This window comes from Ambystoma mexicanum, chromosome 11 (assembly GCF_040938575.1).
Source record: "Ambystoma mexicanum isolate Mex_15411 chromosome 11, UKY_AmexF1_1, whole genome shotgun sequence".
NCBI lineage: Eukaryota > Metazoa > Chordata > Amphibia > Caudata > Ambystomatidae > Ambystoma > Ambystoma mexicanum.
Window position 1 is genome coordinate 1,351,291,534 of NC_090934.1, and position 17,332 is coordinate 1,351,308,865.

At 43.9% G+C, this 17,332-nt stretch overlaps 1 protein-coding gene across 1 annotated transcript in view; it reads right to left on the minus strand.

Moving 5' to 3' along the window:
- The window catches only part of MNS1 (meiosis specific nuclear structural 1), a 498,937-nt gene that overhangs the window by 1,871 nt on the left and 479,734 nt on the right, over positions 1-17,332 (minus strand). The window lies entirely within an intron of this gene.

Here is a 17,332-nt window from a genome sequence, read left to right on the forward strand (position 1 = left end):
TAATGAGCTTTTAAGAGCTTTGTATGATGAGTCACTTTTTTTACAAACCGTTTTTATTGAAATCAAAACATTAAGTTAGTACTCTCCAGTTATACTTTTTTAAATTATTGGCTGACATAAAATCCATTGGGATTTTATATCGTGCTTCATGCCAGAGTCCAGCCTCTAAGTGCAGGAGCGGGTATTGCATGCATTGTCTTGCTTCCAAGACGAGCACATTTCCCTGGGGCTATCCTCTCGGCCCCAGGAACAGTACACATGCTTACTGAAGGCCACCAATGGTTGCCCAATTACCTAGATCCATACACAATTTCGCCATTTCACATTATTAAATCAACCTTACAATGTGAATAACATATACCGAAAAAAGTTATCTATTTCAATCATCATCTTATGATATCTAGTCCAACGCTGTACAGTGTTAGTAGTTTCCCCACCGAACATTATAAAGTAACATCGCCTAGCAATACACTTCTCCAATATGTCGTGCACAAGTAACCCATGATCAAATTTGTGCCCAGCATGAAAATGAAATAACAAATATATCACGTTGTTCCACACACTGTCAGCTGAATCACTGCCTCAACTAACAAAGTATTAGAAAGATGGTGACTATTATCAGTCCTATTGAGCAATATCATGCCCCCTTGAGATCAGGATGGATCAGTATCAGAGGGAAACAGAAGAACATGCAGTAAAATATGCCAATCTGAAGCAGTGTCATGCCCCCTGCTCCCCAATCTACCTGTGAAGCCTGGTTAACACATCCCGTTGAGCTGTTGTGCCCGGTTGATGAACTGAGGGAGTGCAATGTTTTGGGTGAAAGGAACTGATTATTCCATACAGTGCTTTGCATTTAGATTTATCCATTTGTGTCCCTGCGTTGCTAAATCTCTAAGGTTCAAACTTCCATGCCACTCCACAAGAGGCAAATCCAATTAACAAATTAGGGTAAAAAGCCCAGTGTTCACAGTCACTCTTCCAAGCACGCGTTACTGGTTTCCAAAATCGTGTGACATTCGAGCACACCATAGTAAATCTGCTTCTAGTCCCCTTCCTGGAGTGCCGGCAAGGGTGCTTCAATTGCAAGTCCGTAAAATGACGCCAGGGACCTTGCTGTCTAGGCTCCTTCACATAACTCAGTGTGCGAGGAATCCAAATATAGGGTACTGTATACGTTTGTGATCTCTCGTCCCTGTACGCCCAACCCAATCATCGTGAAAAATAAATTTGCAGGGGCTTCTTAGAGAACTCTGGCCAGATTTCCCTCCTGGCCTTAAAACTATCTGCACATTGTAAAAAAAAAATTAAAAAAAAAGTGTTTGCTAAAATATCGTTCACACATCAAATGTAGTAAAATGTTTGCCTGTATATAAATCTCGTAGTTTAAAAACCCACCATGCAATAAAATGGGATAATTTCCAAAAAAGGAAAGTCACCAGAAAAGGGAATGACCCACTTGAATTTTAGAGTGGTCATATTAAGCACTGAGCACACTAATTGGAAAAGAAGAATACGTTCTTTCAATCTAGGTTGTTTCCCATCTAAAAAAGTTCCAAGCCAATGGAGTGATCTCATCCTCCATCTAGAAACCATTGTGGCAACAGTTGCGAATGTTCTGCTAAATGGTCATTTTTAAGGATTGCGGCACCCAGACCAACATCTCTAATTTCACTGGAGGGGGCGAAGTAACTTTGAACCTACTGTTCCATCAATAGTTTTTCTAATAGTTTGTCTACCTCCGTAAACAATCGCCCTACCAGAGAAATTGGGGTACCTGCAAATACATACAGGAGGTGTAGTGGGATTGGCATCTTACTCCGTGCTACTCAGTCTCTAATTGCTAAAGGCAGAGATGTCCAATTGCGCATTAATGACAATGTTCTATGTATAAAGTATAACTGGATCTCTGTATTGTTTAATGCCTAAACACTTAAATGATTTGTGCGCCGACGGAATCAGCAAACTTGGTCAGTCAGTCTTGCTATTCTGCACAAACCGAAATAAGGGGACTATGCAGGATTTGGGACGATTTATCTTCAGTCCTGAACAAATTCGATATTCTTGAATCAGTTGCAATATCCTGGGGATACAGGATCAGGATTTCCTATTAAAAAAGTAACATATCAGCAAACATAGCTATCACATGCTCAATCCCAGCTACTGGATGCCCTCTATCCACGAAATGTCACATTGCCTGAGCCAGGGCTTCTACTTGTAAGGCAAAGAGAAGGGAAGATTAAGGGCAACCCAGCTAAATTCCTTGCTCTATAGCCGATTTAAGATATGTTTTTTATTTCGGTTCTTAGTCTAGCAAGAGGAAAACGGTAAAGCATCCAAATTAGATTAAAGAAAATTCAGGGCCAAAATTCATGGCTTCTAACATTGAGAACATGAAGTCCCACTCCACGCAAAGTTTTTTTCGGGGTTAAGTGAGACAATTTGGAACGTATGCATCCTCATCAGCAATCTGTAGAAAGACATGGGATACTCCTCTCAAGTTCAATATTGTGCACTTGCCCGGAATAAAATGAGATAAATCTGTATGCACCAGCCCACCCATGGAAGGAAGCGACCTCTGTGATATTACCTTACCTCTAATTTTAATATCTACATTAATCAATGACAAGGTACCATATGAGGAGCGTGAAAGTGGGTCCTTTTCTGGTTTTAGCATCACTGACATGACCCCCTTCAGTCATGAATGCGCAAGTTGTCAACTCTGAATTGCCTCTCCAGGTTTTCCCAATATTTTGTAATGGGGCTTTCAGGGACATTTATTTGCTCTTCTAGCAATTTGAGAAGTAACCCCCCCCCCCCCCTGCCCGATGGTCTCACACATCTTTACTTACTAACTAGAGAGCCTGCGTGTATAGCTTCTCATAATATTGCTTAAATACTGTGTTCATTTCCAGCTGATTGGTAATGAGAATACCCAGATCATACCATGTTGTTGTGATCATATGACGAAAGTCCTGCCCATTCACTTACCAAGCTAGAATTGTTCTCAACTTGTCCCAATACATATGTTGGTTCCCCAGTCGAGAGAGATACTCAATTTTCTGTAGGTCGCCCAGAATTTCTAAATGACATATGAGCCGTGTCCAGTTCAGTCCTAGTGAAAAGTCATTGACCTTAATTAATGAGCAGATAATCTCCTCGTGGCACCAAAAGCAGATCATGCATTGCCTTCCTAATTCGAACACCTATGGTAATACAATATCCTCGCAGAACCACCGTAAATGCACCCCAAATCAGATCTTTTGACTGGATTGAGTCATCATTTTCATGCAAATAATGCATTTTATCACCCTGAACTGATGTACAAAATAAAGCACTTCCGACAACTCACTGTATTGTTAGTAAAGTATGGAATGCTCTGGAACCGTACACTGTGTGCGCATGTCCGTTTTTGCTTTTGTTTATGTTGTTCCTTTCCAGAGAAACATGCTCACATGAAAGAGTGCGCTACGCTTGGTTTAAAGCCCTTATTTATTTTATTCTATTTAATATTTATGTTTTCTATCCTCTGCTTTGCACTTTCCACTCCCCCCCCTTCCTTGCACTTTCCCCCCCATTTTCCTTTCTCATGCACTTGTGCTTTCTTAAATGTCGCTGGGCCTAGTAAGATCGCTGTTTTTTCTCTTTGTTCTCCTCCCTTTTTACCTGGTCGCGCTCTGAAACACTTGTGTATGAGCACAATATAAATAAAATATTTCATTTCATTTACGCTTGGCACGCATAAATAGCTGGACCGAACGCCGTGAGGAACTATCCACAGGTGAAGTCACTGACGCCAGTAACTGCTACGATGGTGTATGCGGCACACAGACATAGCTAACTGAAGCGAGGCACACATTAAAATTGCACACACTACCAGCTCCACCCGCTTCCATTGCCCATCTGAACAAGTATGCCAAATAAAGGTAACAGTCTGATGGCCTGCCATCCTGTATGTAGCTGGACTTAATGGCGTTCATAATGTTATCGGCTGCAAATGTAAGTGTGTTAGACTGTACATTTTCCAAACTTTACATGTGTAATGCTTATTAACTCGTGTCATGTCGCACTACCTTCCTTCGCTCTCAAAGTACAGGGTATCACAAGAGATATACCATACTGTACATTAATTGTGGCATCTCAGTATGTGAAAAAGAAAAAGGCCAATGACGCACACCATATTTAAATGCAGTCACTTCACGCCACCTCTACTGGTGTGCCAACTGCAAAATTTACTCCACAGCCATGCTGTCACAGAGAGCACCCACAGGACAAATATGTATTTCCAACCGTGTACGCTGAAGTTACATATCAGTTTAAGAACGGAATCAAAGCAAAGAAGGCAACATTCTGAAAACTACTTCTAAACAATGTCCACATTGTTACTTCAAACGCCCGTAGCCATCCATACACGGTAGTAGACGCTTGCCACTCCCAACGCAACATGGTACACCGATTATAAAAATCCCTATATCATCTGTAATACACGCCCCATCCCCAACAGCCTCTGAAGGTTGTCACCTGCACACCTACCACACAACTCTTAATATGTTAGTACCTGCATACGGGGGCCATGTCGCAAACGTTACGTAGTGAAACAATCCTTTCTTCATGTCCCACTTACTTACTACTCTCGCTGAAGCGAAGCTCTGTTCACGTCCACACCACTCCTAACGCAAATGGTGTCTTATCTCACCCATGCTCCTTTACAACCTGGACCATATCTTCCACATTGATTCTGCAAAGGCGGAAACCTTACAACACTTACCTATGTACAAGTGTACTGTAGGGCACAGGATATGCTTATGATAAGTTATACAAATCACCTAAGGCAAAGTGAAAGTACTCTTTGTACATATGTCTCCAATCCACATACAAATATCACAGTACTCCCAGACATAGCACACTTGCGTTGCTGGTTTGTTAGCAACAGGCTACTCCTTCGCCACACCCACTGCAAAGCAATAGACCCATGCATGGAAACATGTCACCAAATACCTTTTATGTTCACATGTACATATCGATTCAGTAATGAACCCAATCAAGGCAACTTCTGTTACCTACTTCCAACCAGTGCCCACCATGTTATGTCCAAAGGCCCCAGCCATGCACAGAATCCAGTATGGGTTTTGCAGGCACAATACAACACAGCACTTCCACTGCAAATATCGTCATATTGTCTCCAATGCACTCCCCTGCCCCAATGGAGTCTGCCTGCACTCAACAAAAAATGATAGTCACCTCTACAAATACCCACTGATGCAGTATATGTGAATACCTGCATACAAATTCCTTCCATGTGCTAATGTCTGACACACCCGCACACAACAATGCGGTGCCCAAGCCCTACGCTCTTGGATACATAGGCGGAAGCCTGCGGCCTCCGCCCATACACCCAATAGCGCACTCCTTCAACACACCCAATAAAATGCAATATAGACGTGCATGCTACCATGTGGCCACGTACCTTTCCTGACTACCAGTACGTATGGGTACACTAAGTCACACAAAGCTACATTCTCCAATCTACTTCCAACCAGTGGCCAAACTGGTACATGCAATCGCCCTAGCCATGCACACAATCCAGTACAGCTTTGTAGGCACAACACACCATCATAGATAAACGGCAAATACCTTCTTATTACCGCCAATTCACTCTCCATCCCCAATGCGCTCTACCTGGACTCAATGCACTCTTTTTACGTATGTGTGCAATTCACACACCATTATCACAATACTCCCATACAATGCAGCATTTACATGCAGTTTTATTGGCAACAGCATATTCCTTCACCACACCCACTGCAAAGCAATGGAGGCATTCATGGAAACATGTGACCACTCGTCTTTCCTGTCAACAGGTACAGATTGGTATGGTAATGACCCCAATCGAGGCACCATTCTATAACAACTTCCAACCAGTGGCCACCCTCTTATGTCCAATGGCCAAAGGCAACATTCTCTACCCTACTTCCAACCAGTGGCCACCCTGTTATGTCCAATGGCCAAAGGCAACATTCTCTACCCTACTTCCAACCAGTAGCCACCCTGTTGTGTGCATAGCTGGGGCCCATGGACATAAGACATTAGGGGTTTTGCAGGCACAACACAACATAGCACTCCAAATACAAATATCATATTGTCTCCAGTGGACTCCCCATCCCAATGGAGTCTGCCTGCACTCATCGAAAAAATATAGTAACCTCTACAACTGGCCACCGACACAGTATATATGAGTATCTCTGTACAAAATCCTTCCTTGTGCCAATGTGTGACTGCCCCCTCTACACCAAGGCTGTGCCCAATCCCTAGGCCCTTTGGTACATAGGCGGAGGCCTACAACCTGCGCCCATGCACCCAATTACCTAGTCCTACTACACACCCACTGGAAGGCAATAGAGGCATGAATGTAACATTTCCGACAATGCTTGCCTACCTTAGAATACGTATAGCTACACTAACTAACCCAAAGAAGGCCACATTCTCACATCTACTTCCAACCAGTGTCCACACTGTTACGGCCGTAGCCATGCACACAAGGCAGTTGAGCCTTTGCAGGCACAACACAACATAGTACACCGACTGCCACTTTTCTCATATTATCTCCAATGCACTCCCCATCCCCTATACAGCCTGCCTACACTGACCAATATATGATAGTCCCCTGTGCACCTAACCACCAATGCAGTGTACGTCAGCAGCTGCGAGAATGCTCCACATCGCAACAGTGTGCTGCAACACAATCCTTCCATTTCTGCATGTCGTTATGGCCTCTGTTGCAGCAACGGTGTGCCCAGACTCGGCCGCATAACTACCCGCTAAGTTCCTCATTGCTATCCCATCCCATGCATGCAGGCATTACATTGCGAGGGTGGTGGCCAAGCCCTACGCTTTTTCTAGGTTACCGGTCATTTGGTCGAAAAAAAAAGGTCGGCAGGACAAATGGTCGACACAATTTGGTCGAAATATTTTCATTTTTTTTTGTTTTGGCCCCCACCCCCCCAAACCCCTTTTTTTGCTTAAAAACCCTTTTTTTCCTAAACGAAAACCTGAAAAATATATATATAAATTAAAAAAAAAATTTCAACCATTTGGCTTTCGACCAAATTGTGTCGACCATTTGTCTGTTGACCAATTTTCTGTCGACCAAATGACCGGACAGCCTTTTTCTACATGCCAAGGCTATGCCTTACCCACAACCACTACAAGTTAAGACAGACAAGCATGGGAACAATTCCCCACAAACCCACCGCCGTACAACAATGCAAACGCACTAAGTCAACATAACCACCGGCAGCCACAACCTGCAGCACAAACCATTGCCAATATCTTTGTTTGCCCTCTTTCACCCAGCTGATTCTACAAACCATGTTTTCCGACGCCTTTCGGCACTCCACTATCCTCCGCTACACCATGGCGGCGTTTCCCAAAAACCTTTACGCACAGCACGCGTCACTCCAGCCAACCACTGGCCAATCACACTTCGGTCCGCAGAGCCAAAAGGGAAATGGGTCCCCGGAGCGGACCCAGATATATCACATTTTTTGGGACGTACATTTCAGTGTTTTGCAAAAAAAAGTACTGGTCCGATTTCCACCAAAGACCCAAAATCACGCTTTCTGACCTAAACCCCCGCTCTTGCTGCAAATTTGGTGAAAATCCGCCCAGCCGTTCGGGCTATAGCCGTGCGCAAAATGTTTCCCCATTTAGTCTATGGAAAAAAAATGAATAATTTGGGACCCCCCCGCACAAAACCTCACCCATCTTGGTGAAAGAATTCAGAGTGGCCATATACTTTTTTTGCAAAGTCTGGTGAGGATTCGTCCAGGGTGAGCAAAGTTATAAGCCGCCAAAAAAGTGCTTTTCCTATGAGTTTAGCAACTTAACCATAACTACACGACCGCTACCACGGGCCGTATAAATTATGAAACAGCAGAATAGCACAAAAGGGCCTGGATCGCACGCACACACAAGCACTGAACAATACATCCAATGGACTAAAGTATTTAAGCCCATTTTTGACAATGTATTGGGGGAAATACCACAGGCTTGAAAGAAACAGACCCTAAAGCGACGTGTTTCGCATTGACGCCTGTGCTTGGTCACACAAAGACACAGCGTCTCCCAAGAATATAAATCAAGTGAAGCATGTCATGGATCACAGTGAGAGGTTAAAACAGCGGCCATGTGGTGTCCCTGTGCCACCACTAAAATAAAATACATGGTGAACGGCTACCACACAACAGATATACAAAGTAACACTACATTCTGGTGACAGAGAATTGAGTGTTCAGTGCTTTAGAAAGTCGGAAGGATGAAAGCCAAACAGAACCAGACTGATGGCAAAGTGCATTAAAATCCCTATCTAGAGTTGGAACACAAGTGGTCAGTGGCCAAAAAATATCCCCATAATGTTACCGGATAAATGCAAAGTGCATAGCTGTCATAAAAGCAATCATGAATCAGCAATATAGGTCAAATAAGCAGCAAAACGTAAAGTGCACAACGCGAGCGTCAAAAAGCAGAGGGTCAAACATAACCTCCAACGAGTAGCAGCAAGCTGCGACATGAACACAGTATAAAGTGCAAAGTGCACAGCTGCCAAACAAACTATAAAACAGCAAAATGAATAATTTAAGCAGCAAAATATAAAATGCACCGTGCTAACACTTAAAACAGATGGACAACAATCAATAAGAATACATTCAGCAGCTGTATGCTGGATAACTAATGCATTTGGTGATGCAATGTCTAAATCCCTTCGACTATTCTAACAAGTACATATAAAAGTATGCCATTCTGATTATAAAGTGCATCGCGCAAAACTTCCTAACCAGACGTAGACAAAATTTTAAAAACAAGTGCCCACAAAATATGAAGTGGTGAGTCAAAATCTATATAGTGAACAGAAGACCTGAGAAATAAAATTATTAGAAAGATGAGAGCAGAAAACATGACAAAAACAGATCACATAAGCAGTTGTGTCCCTGCAGAGTTTTAGATTCTAAGACCAGAATAGCTCTAGTTTCCAATTGGCGTAGTTTAAGAGTCCCATCTCCTCCACGCAGATGTTTTGGGACATGAATTACTCCAAAGAAGGTGAAGCCAACCATAAGGCTACCATGACATTCATGGAAATATTTAGCAACAGGGCACGTGAAGTCTGCATTCTTTATGGCCCGTACTTGTTGGAGAAAGTCGATTTTCAGCTTACAAGTGGTGCTTCCAACGTACCACTTTTTGCAAGGTCAGCCAAGAACATAGACCACATACTCGGTATTACATGTTAAACTGCATCGTGTATACAGTGCCCATCACTGGATGCAAATAAATGGTGTGAGGGACAGCCTATTCACAAACTTTTCATTTATCGCATTTAAATAAAAACCTTTGGTAAATTGTTTAAATCGAGAAATGCCCTCTCCAATTCTATTAGAGGATAAAAAACAAGTTTATCCTTAATAGCTGGTGCTTTTAAAGTTCCACATGGACGAATGGGTAAAATCTGTGAAAGATCCTTGTCAGTTTTGAGGACTTACCTGTGTTCCTGTATGATATGTCGTATGGATTCCGATTGAGCACCAAAAGGAAGACTCAAAACTGATATCTTGATTGTCCTCAGGAACGGACCACTTGTCTTTAAGTAGTAACTCATCCCAATTCAAAGTTCTAGCAGCCAAAAAGGATTTCTCAATAATTCTTTTAGAGTAGCCTTGTGACAGAAAACTGAAAGCTGCCACACAGTACTCGGTATCAAAGATAGCAATGCCAGCAAAATGTCGACATACACACACACACATTCATCATAGGGGATGCTATTTTTAGATGCCACCAGATGATTGCTCATGGCATGTAGCGGTAGATTTGCACTTGTAGGTTTTCTATGAACAGTTTTCTATAAACCATGATGTCTCAAGTTATTTGAACATAAAGAAACACTATGTCTGTTTTGCTATGAGTCTCCGTAAAGCATGAATCAATGTTCTGATTCAGAACCCTCACGAAATCAAGCCAGTTGTCCCAATCTCCTCTCCACATGACCAATAAGCTTCATCTAGATAATAACTTGATCAGTGAATCTCTCATTGTCAGGTGACCAAACAAAATTTCGATCCCACCAACCCATTGGGAGATTGGCATGGCAGAGGGCAAAGCTTGCCCCCGTTGCAGTCCTCCTCACCGGTCGGTAATAGGACTCTCATTAAAGTGGAACACATTGTTATGTAGGCATAAGGAAATAATTTCCATTATCATCTGTGTGTGACTGAGAACATTCAAAGACCTGATCTCCAAGAATATCTGCAAGCATTCATGCAAAGGGAGTGGAGTGTGCCCAAAAGAAAAACCATCTTCCCCTGGAATTACATTTATATGCCACAAACATTCTTTGGTATCCCACAGAAATGAGGGCAAAGTGGACACAAGAGGATTCAATGTTTCATCTACAATTGTGGACACATTTTCAAGGAGAGCCTGATGAGGCGACAAGGGGTCTTGCCTGGGGGCTTATGTGCGGACTTGTGAATTTCTGGCAAGATATAAATCTTTGGCAATACTGAAGTAGGCAGTAATAAGAATCAAGATGAATGCCACATGTGACCCATTTCTCCAGTAGGATGGATAGCTGATTTGTAATCTCAGGAGAAGGAGTGGTAGCTAACTTGACTTAATATGCACAGTCTCAAATGCTAATTGGCTTCGGCTGGATAGTCAGACCGATTTAAAAGGACTATGTTAGGGCACTTATCAGATGGTTTACATCACCACATTAGTCACCACCTGTAATTTGGCCGAAGTGCCCTGGGGGGTAATTATAAGTGATCTTATATTTGCTATGTCAAAGATTTTTCAAATCAGCTAACACCAAGTCCTGAAAAGCCTCCAAGCATCCACCAATCAAAGGTGGATTGAAGTTAAATTTTGACGTCAATTTGGTTTGTTTGAACCAATCAATGTCAAGATCAGAAAAATTTACATTTTCAGCATCAAAGGATATATATGAAATGTACTAAAAAAAGTTAGTTAAAATGTAGTTCAGTCAAGCAGATCTAACGCAACAAAACCCTTGAAATTCAGTGGATGTGTTAAGAAATGACCAGCTTAACTTTGCACGTTCCTGTTGCAAAGCCCATGAGCACATACAACGGAGATCACAATGACATACTATGGTATTATGGGGTATATAGCATTATGGGGGACATCAACGGGAATGCGCCGAGTTTAGCTGGTCATGACTTCACACATCCACCGAATTTCAAGGGTTTTGTTGCGTTAAATCTGCTCAACTTAACTAGACTTTAAAGTTCTTTTAGTGAATTTCAAGGTTTTGTTACACCCTCGTTTTTCATGTTCCACTAGCCACGGCCTTCGGCCATGTCCACTGTGTATGTTACTCCAATATCTTTCTTTTGGAGCTACTAGGTGGCCACAGGATTTGCCCATGGCCACTATATATATCTTTCGGGCCCACTATCCAGGGCCTACGGCCATGCCCACTGTATCTTTTAAAACACTACTTTTCTTTTCCGCTCACCAGCTCTGGCCTTTGCCCATTACTACTGGCCCCGGCCATGGCCCCTTTACATGCTGCCCCAATAACTTTCTTATGCTCTACATATTGCTCCAATAGGTTTCTCAAACGGGCCCACTAGCCATGGCCTTCGCCCATGGTTAGTTACCCCCATCTTCAGCCATGGCCACACCACTAGGTTTCTTTTGAGCATACTAGCCATGGCCTTTTGTCATAGACCCTTGACATGTTGCCCACTAGGCTTTGTTTAGGCCCACTAGCCATGGCCACTTTCAATATTGCACCATTCGATTCCTTGAAGTTAAACAGTAGCATAGCCTTCGGCCACACCCATTGCCATCCAACTCCCTGTAGCTGTAATATTGCCCCTTTTTTATCTTGAGCTCATTTCCCCCCCATAACCGCGGTTATCAGTGTGCTACAGATACAGATAAACGCAGTTAGGAATCATACCAAAATGTCGCCCTCACAATCACAACGGCCGGAAAAAAGCTGCATTTATTTTTACCCCGCCCTTTACACCACATATATTTGTGGGGGGGTATAGAATATAATATTAATATAGGAGGGTGCGGGGGTCTCCCCCCACATATATATGTGGTGTAAAGGAGTTTTAAAAAAAAGTCAGCATTTTCGGCCATCGCAATAATCACATAGATCCACGCAGTTATCCGTAAACGCACACAAATAACCGCAGTTATCGGTCAAAAGCGTTCAAAACTGCCCTACTAGGCACTGGCCAAGTACCCCCCCCCCCCCTTCCTGGTGCCATACTCCCCCAATCACCTTAAGTTTGTATTCCCTCCCTAGCCCTCTCCCATTCCACCCCTCACCCCCAACACTTGTCCTTTCGTCTGATACACTTTCATATCCCTGGTCTAGTTTTCTATCATAACCAGTTATCCCGTTGGATAACCAAGGTTATGAAAAAAAATTTGAACTCTGGACTTGGTCCTCAGCCATCACCCTCTCCGCTTGCGCCCACCCCCACACCACAATTTCACATGGTGTCCTCTTTCCTACTCCTCACCTCTAGCCTGATGCCATTTCATCTTTTTCCTGCGCCAAATGGCATCTTTTACACTAACCCCTGTTAAACCCGGTATAACTGCTCATCTCTCGCATCTATCAAAAAATGTAATAACAAAATTAAAAATTGCAGCTTTTTCATTTCTGAAAAGCCTTGCTGATGGATTGTGGGACAAACAAAGCTATAATTTGGGGAGAACGCTGTCAAATACGTTTTAACAACCACTGGACAGAATAACCACAGACCCCCTCCTGGAAATTTTATTAGCCTCTTTTCGCATCTCTGCTGAAAAGCACCAAGATTGATAGAGAACGGTGTGCCCTTTGCTCCTTAAAACCTTGATGTCGAATATTTTAAAAACTAGTGAATGGATTTACCCCAAACTCGTCAAGAAAATTAAGTTAACAGTTGTGACGATTCACCAGGTCTCGTGACTTCTCCGCAGGGGGGAGCCATTTTCTAAGAGGCTAGGGAGGTGAAGCTGCTACCCAATAGTCCCCTGTCTGGATGGTAATTTGCAGGAGGACTTCATAGGGAGGCACTCCCCTTCTGGGAATAAGGGCATCCACATGGGGAAAAGCCTCCCTAAAACCCTGTCACATAACCCCTACCCTCATGGTGACCCTTTTCTCCCAACAAGACAGTGGAACCATCTGTTATTGTAAAGCCATGACTGTGACAAATGTAATACATACTAGGACGAAGAACATGAGAAGCATATGGAGCAGGCATATGCAAAGAAAGCCATGTGCTGTAACAATGTGGCTCACTGGAGGCATTAAGAGTGCCAGAGAGACTTTCCAAGAAGGTGTTGATGTTATGCCTGGGCGGAGTCAATAGTAGAAAGCAAGAATGGACTAAAGAGCTCTCACTGCAGAAGCCAGGAGTATGCGAACAAAGCCGGGAAGTTCAAACTTGGAACGCTGCAGATGAAGCAGTCGAGTCTCACCCGGAGCGAGACAAGAAGAACAGGACGTTGCTGCAACATCCTTGGAGCCGGCAGGGAGCAAACTCACTTGGTGGCTCTGTTTTTACACCTTCCTCTTGCAGAAATACCAGCATCAGTGACAGTAGCAGACACTAGCAGACTGTAGCAGACTTTGAAAGAGCGTAAAGTGTAATGCCTGGAAATTCTGCAGGGGGGTAACCTGGGACGGGTGATGAGGAATATGTGGGAGGAACATCCAGTCGAAAGAATGTTACCAGTGTAAGTAAATTGTTCTTCAAATGTATTACGTCCTCCCATGTATTCCTACTCTTTTGATAGACTCCCAAAGCAGTGTTAGGTTTTGGAGGAGGGAGTAAGAATTTTCAGATTTAAGATTTGTCATAGATTGAATGTAGGACAGATTTCCAAATCCTCCTTCCTGGTTAGAGGATGGATCCAGACAGTAATGTTTTACTAATGTGTGAATGGTAGACCAAGTGGCTGCCACACAAATGTCATTAATAGGCACCCCTCTTTGCAGAGCAGATGATGTTGCCATCCCCATTGTGGAATGAGCTTTCAGGCCTAATCTGTAGCATTCTGTAATAGCACAAATTATCCATCTGAACAAAGTTTGTTTTGTAACTGGAAGACCCAGTTTGTGTCCAGTGTACCCAATGAAAAGCTGGTCATGTTGACGTATTTTCGCCATTCGTGAAAAGTAAAAGCTCCAAGACCTTCTGGGATAAAGCCTACTTAGCCTTTCCTCTTCCTTGCCAGGATGAGGAGGCAGCTAGAATGTAGTAAGTCTGATTTTGAGATAAATAAAAATCACATAACATTTTTGTCAAAAAAAGAAGAAGATTTTACCCTAAGAACAGTCCTTGTAAAAAATAGTAAATGGAGGCTTACTAGATAAGGCCTGCAACTCACTCACCCTGTGGGATGATGTCAAAAGTGCCAATAGAATGGTTTTGAAAGTTAGCAGCCTTAGGGCTCATGAATGAAGTGGATCAAAGGGAGCACACATCAGAAATGTCAACACAAGATTAAGGTAATCAGTACTTGGAAAGGTGTACGAAGGAACAGGTTAGTGAGCCCTTTAAGAAATAAAATGATTAACAGCATCTTGAAATAAGATACCTATTCCGATGTGTGCTTGAAGATTGAAAGCACTGCCAAATCTTTTATTGTTCTAATCTGGAGCCCCAAATTTGGTAAGTGTAACACAAATGACAACACCATAGATATACTGCACTGAAAAGGGTCCACATCCTTTTCCTTACACCAGCTGCAGAATGTATTCCAATGGCAGCTGTATAATAATTTTGTTGCTGGCCTTCTGTCCGAAAGCAAAATCTCCATTGCGTCATCCGGGAGGTCGCAATCCTTGCATCTACACCTCTCAGAAACCATGCGTGGAGGTAGAGTGTCTTGACCTCTGGATGGGGAACCCGACCCTCCTCTCGTGAGAGAAGGTCGTCTCTGTGCGGAAGACGCATTTGAGGGCAGATGGACATGTCCAGAAGGTCCAGGTACCACGTCCTCCTGGTCCAGTCTGGGACACTCAGGATCATGGATTTCGAAAACTTTCTCAACCTCCTGATCACATGAGGAATGAAGGGGACTGGAGGAAACGCATACAGAAGTGGAAAATCTCAGTCCATTACGAACGCGGCTCCTAGAGCTCCTCTTAGGGGAAATTCCCTGGAGCAGAACAGTTTGCACTTCTGGTCGCGAACAGATAGACTTGAGGGGTTCCCCAAAGGATGAAGATTTCTTTTAGGACTTCCTGAGCTAATTCCCACCCATGGGAGGATGTGCTTTGTCTGCTCAGATCATCTGCCACCGTGTTCTCCTCTCCGGGTAGGTGAACTGCCGATAGAGAGATTCCTTCATGAGTTGCCCAGAACCAGAGCTGCTCTGCCTCTCTGCACAGTGGTAGTAACCCTACACCACCTCTCTTGTTGAGGTAGTACATGGCCACTGTGTTGTCTGTCATTATCAGGATCTTATTTCCCCGTATAGAGGGCAGAAAGGCCTTCAAGCTCTAGTCCAATTGCCCTCCACTCCAAAATCTTGATATGTAGTTTGGGACTCCGATGGAGACCAACTACCGATGACTAACAGATAATAGTCATGGGCTCCCCACCCTGTGAGTGTGGCATCTGTAACTACTGTCATCTCTGGCCATGGTTGCCAAAAAGGTTCTCCCTTCAGAATGTTGTCCTCAAAGGCACGACTCTGCTTTGACCTGAAGTAGGTCTGTCGTCATGCACGAGAACAGAGACCACTGTGTTGCGAGATCCCATTGGAGGGATCTCATCCTCAGGCGAGCCTCTGGCACCAGGAAAATGTAGGATGCCACGAAGCCAAGCAACCTCAAATAGTGAAAGGCCGGAAGACGCTGGAATTTGGTGACCATCTGCAGAATGTGTTGAGCCCTCACCTTGGGTGGCAAGGCTTTTCCCAAGGATGCATCCAAGACTGCTCCGATTAATTGGAGTCTTTGAGAAGGTATTGTGAGAAACATCTTGTAATTGAGGTAGAAGCCCAATCTGTGGAGAGAGTGGTGGGTGATGCTGAGATGTTTCAGGGCCTGTTCGGGGGCACGTGCCCCGATCAGTTAATCATCCATGTAGGGGTAAACATGAATCCCCCTCTCCTGAGACTCGCTGCCAAAACCACCATCAGTCTGGTGAAAACCCTTGAGGTGGAGGTCAAGCGGAATGACAGAGCTCGAAACTGATAATGAGTACCGCCAATGGAGAACCTTGGGTACTTTCTGGGCTTGTGATGGATAAGCACATAATAGTAAGCATCCTGAAGGTCCAATGACATCATCCAATCCTGGAGCTGGACGGCCTGAAGGCTATAAGAAAGTCTGACCATCTTGAACTTGTCCTTCCTGAGGAACTTGTTCAAGCATCTCAAGACCAAGATGGGTCTCAATCATCTGTCCTTCTTGGGGATTAGGAAATAAGGAGAGTACCACCCTTTGGTCCTCTCCGTTACAGGTACTATAGCACCTTTCTCTAGCAGGCTCAACATTTCCTGTACAAGGAACAGATCTGGAACTTTGAATTAGTGGCTCCCTGGTGGATGGTTGTGAGGCTTTTTTAGAAAGGGGAGGCAGTAACCTGAACTACTGTTTCCAATGCCCACACATCTGAAGTAATACCCCGCCATTATTGCAGATGCTGTGAGAGTGCCTCCCACTGGGGTCTTGTGGGTTAAGGCCTCAGAGCTTTTGAGGCGGCTGAAGCAGCGGCTGATGGTAAAGTTGCTGTTGCTTGCCAGACTTTGCAGCTCTCCGTATCCATCACAAGGGAATCCTCTTTTGGCCCCTTTGATTAGCTAGTCCTCTCGCTCTTCCAACTGAGGAGTAGAAGCGAAAGGACTTACCCCTCCAAGATTATCCACTGGGATGAGATGATTGTGGCTGTCTGATGGCGGCGCCAAGGGATTTGGCTGCCACATTCGAGGTCGACAGCTTCTCTAGGCTTTCATCAGACTTGCTGCCAAACAGCTGAGTTCCATCAAAGGGCATGTTAAGGAGTCTGGATTGCACGTCTGGTGCAAAACAGGATTTCCTCGACCACGCAAACCTGGGTATTACCATGCTTGCCGCTATGGCTCTGCTGATACTATCTGTCGAGTCCAGGCCTGATTGTAGAGACTCACACATAGCCTCCTTACCGTCTCTAATAATATTCAGGAAGCCGTCTCTTTTCTCCTTTGGAAATATGGGCAGCCGCGTTAGCTACACAGTCCCATAGGGTGAATGTAAATTTTGACATGGCGCAACATGCTCCTGGCAGAAAATACCTTCCTAGCCCAAGTG